Raw genomic sequence first — 4,500 nt, forward strand, 5'->3', positions numbered from 1 at the left:
TATGTGTGCCATTGCAGTGAAATCGGGCACTCATCAAAATGAGAAAATCGAAGATACTGATATCTTTTCGCATGTTTTTATTTTGAGTTTTAAATTTTGGCTCAACACCTTTTATGTCCATTTAAAACATATTTACATGTAATTTTTTTTTTTACAGAGAAACGGTTGATCAGAAGACAAAAGTCGTGCATTTCTAGTTTCCAAGGACATTAAGGCTATGGAAGTCACCAAACCTAGGCGGCCATTTTCTCAATAATTATTATACCTCTGACATAAAGCAACCCCCCACATTCTTCAATCGCAAACATCTCATCTACTATTCAAGATAGGTGGATATTATTTCATAGAAAGAGAAACGTATGAATTTAAGATTATACCAAAACCCCATGTATATGCTCACAAAATTTACGAGCACCTGATTCCACCGCATCGTAACTCCAATAATTTTATATGGGGCTCAGAAGAAACACTTTGCCGTTATCAGTATATTGTGTCTTTGAACAAGATCCCATCTGAGAAGAATGAAACTGTAGTAGTTTTAAGCCCATATCAACCCTGTTTAGATCAGGCATGTGCATTTAAGAGTGCAATTGTCGCGGGCTGGATGAAGCGATTCCGTAGGCCTATATCTTACGGCCTAAATCAAGAGAAAATTGGGTGAATTCGTTTGAAACACTCAAGCTGTAACAAAAAAAAAAAAAAAAAAAAGCGAAAACGGACACTAAATCAGATGCAACTCCAGAATTTTAGGAGATGAAATTTTGAGATCTCTTGTTACCAGATGGGTCGGGAGCTAATGATTTTTAATTCCAAGATGGACGGTTTTGTTTTTGTTAATAATTATCAACTGACCGAGGGCCCCATTCATTATTGATTATTCATTAATAATCACGAATCAGATCCTACTCGCAGGCTGGATCAGGCCCACGGGCTGTCGTTTGCCCATGCCTGATTCAGATCATTTAAAAAGCGGGCTTCGGGAGAGAGAGAGAGAGAGAGAGAGAGAGAGAGAGAGAGAGAGAGAGAGAGAGAGAGAGGGAGAGAGGGGGGGGGGGTCTCTGGTGGTCTAGTGGCACAGTGTTCGCATCTTATTCAATAGATTCCGGGTTCAAAACTTGACAGCGACGGAATCTTTCTTTTTGGCGTAAAATATTCTTCGTTCACCTCCTTTCCTGGTCTCTAACCATGTTCTGTCGTCTGCTTTCCTCTCCACTTTCTGCCCCGGCCCCATCCAACCTTTGACCCCTCCTCTGGGCCCTGAATCTTTCTGCAACCTTTCTATTACTACTCCTACACACCCCTCATCTTAGGGTATGTAAGATCTAACACATAGCCGTCCCGGATAAGGGCGAAAAATCTCAGAGGTCCCGTGTGCAAGTTGCGCAAGTTAAAGATCCACTGACGGTCCTTAAATTGATAAGAGCAGGCTTTGGCCGCCACCCGAGATAAATTCAAAATTAATTCCTACCAAACTGAAATTGCTTTCAATGTGTCTCACGCACTCATAATATGACCTTATGCAGTTGCGAGCGCCGCAAAACACTTACCGAACATAAGAAAGACGCCCATGAGTATCAAGGTTCACTACGAACTACAAACTAGCACGATGCTCTTAATGTAAAACTATTTCTCTTTCATAAGCGCTTAAGTCTGACTAACAGATGTTTTAAATCGTATTCCGAACGCCACTTGTTGATGGTAGCCATTGCTCTGCCCAACCGTTTGCTTTTGTGTGTAAAGTACCACACTGTCGAAATACAAGGGAGAGAAACAAAAAAAAAAACACACACAAAACCCCCCCCCAAAAAAAAACCCCAACAACAACCAAAAGACAACTCAGCGACAAAAAAATCCCAAACAAAACAAACAAAAACAAAACAAAAGCAACAGCTAACAACAAAAGTAAATGATAAAAAAACAATTGCCCAGCTTAGTTCCTTCTGCAGTGCTCTAACTCAAACTAGCTCCTGTCATTCATTTTTACTAGTTGCGTGACATGGTATCATTATTGTTGTCAGCATAATTTTGTTGTTGTTTACTTTGGAAATGGAATGGCAGCATACCTTACAAACATGGTGGGCCACTGGGTTATCTTGTGTGACTGATCAAATGTTTCCTCTTCGCATCCGCATCACTGCATTGTAAGCAGAACTGAAGGCAGGGGTGGGGGTGGGGGGTGAAAGCACTGGCTGTTGATTCCCAATGTTTTTTACTCACGAACCTTGATGGTCGAGGTCAGTGACCAGGATTGCAACATCAGCAGAGGTCAAGGTACAAACAAGTGGTTTACATATCTTTGGTGGGTGGTTGGTGGGTGCTCTGGTGTGGTTTGCTTATTCTTTCCAATCAAACATCTATCGTCCTTATCTCCCCTCATTCTTTTTTTATGTTTTTTACTCTCTTATAACGCCTCTAATCTTCTGGCGCTCATATGATCTTATGCAGTTGCGAGCGCTGTAAAACCTCAACAAAAACAAAACACATCTTTGCAGACACTGATGTACAACAAAAAAGAACATATTATATTAATAAAAGAGCTGAACACTCCAGGTTCATTTATCTGGAACTCTCTTCCACGCAATTTAATGGATACAAAGTTGGACGCAAAATTTCAAATTCATTGAAAAACATGTTTCACAAAATCACGAAATGCTTTCTTGAGAGTTAGTCATTCTTATTTATAGTATTCTGATGTGTATAATGTGGTGTGTGCTTTATATCGCTATCGATTGTGCTGTGATAGTAATATAGTATCAATGTCTTAGCATCAATCTAGAAAGTGTAAGTGTTCTTGTTCATGCACCAATTATATTTTGTATTAAGATTAAGATGTAGGTATTATTAAGTCCTCAAACACTACGATTGTAGGCGGTATAGAAATCATGTATAATTTTTTTAACATTTTGACTAGACTAGGCTCTTTTACTAGCCACATTTGATTTTGATGACTGTCCTCCAGGGTTAAACGAAGTTTGTTGGGGTTTTCGTTAAGCCACGGCAAGCTGTTGTACTCAATTTGATAAAGAGTGAGTTGATGCTTAAGCTTTTTTTCTGGCCTTGGGGCCGGAGTCAGAAAGGCAACGCAATCAAACACACATAAACACACACAAGCGCACACGCACGCACACACACACACACACACACACACACATAAACACACACACATACACACACAAACACACACACAAACAAACACACATACATACACATACGTATACCAAAACACACAAACACGATGGCAAATTAACTCTCTTTCTCCCTCTTTCTCTCTTTCCTCTCTCTCTCTCTCTCTCTCTCTCTCTCTCTCTCTCTCTCTCTCTTTCTCTGTCTCTCTTATACACTGAGACACATTCACAAAAACACACACCTAAACACACGCACACACAGACACAAACACACACACACACACACACACACACACTCACACACATACACACACTCACATACACACACACTTACATACACGCGTTCACACACACTCACAGGCGTGCACGGGACCGCAGATGTGATGATGATCATCACACCATCCAACAAGCGAGCCCTGTGGCCTCACGCTGAGCGTATTGTGTTTTCCTAGGAGGTCTAAAAAGATTTTCTTAGCTGCTCTTTCTTCTTCTGAGGCAAAAAAACGGCGCCATCTTTAATCTCCTTGCTTCTCCTAAGGCCACAACTTAGCACCATCTGCTGCAAACAAACTCACGGAGGTTGGATTAAGCTGTTGGAGATTATTGGCCCTGATGAGATAAAGTCGGGTTGTTGTTTTGTTTTGTTTTTTGCACACCCAGGGTAGATTTTCTTATTTGGAGTGGCTAGAAAAAAGAAAGTTCAAGAGTTTGGAAAGAAAACAAAGCGCAGCGTTTGTCGAAGTTATTGAAATATCGAGAATGTGACAGACCATGAAGAGAGTTTACTTCCTTCTAGTTTTCATTAATTCTTTTCATTTCAAGTTTGTGCTTTAGAAAAAAAAAAAGAAAATAAGTTCACAACGGGGAAGGGCTGAAATCGATAATCTGGGAAAATAAAGGCAATTTTGATCTTTCAGTAATGAAGAATTCTAATTATTCTTGTTCAAACGTCTTTTGTTCTGTTTAAGTAATTTGCATTCGTCAACGTTTAGTTTAGTCACAGATTCATCAGTTCGGAATAAAGGACAAGCTGTGTCAAATTGTAGAAAAACATAAAAGCCGAAAGAGCGGATAACAAGTCTACAGAACCTTTTCCTTAATTTCTGGACGCACACGTGTATAATAATAGTGGCTCAGTTGTCTACCGACTTAACTATCTCGATTAAGTTTGATTTTGGATCCGAGTGCGGTATCCCATTTCCTTGCTTGTCTTAATAGTACGTTTTCTTTCAGATTAATGCCCTGTAGGAGACAAGATGCTTGGAGCAACATCGCGTGTGTGTGTGTGTGTATGTGTGTGTGAGAGAGAGAGAGAGAGAGAGAGAGTGTGAGAGAGAGAGAGAGAGTGTGTGTGTATGTGTGTATGTGTGTGTGT

This window comes from Aplysia californica, unplaced genomic scaffold (genome assembly GCF_000002075.1).
Source record: "Aplysia californica isolate F4 #8 unplaced genomic scaffold, AplCal3.0 scaffold00160, whole genome shotgun sequence".
Lineage (NCBI taxonomy): Eukaryota > Metazoa > Mollusca > Gastropoda > Aplysiida > Aplysiidae > Aplysia > Aplysia californica.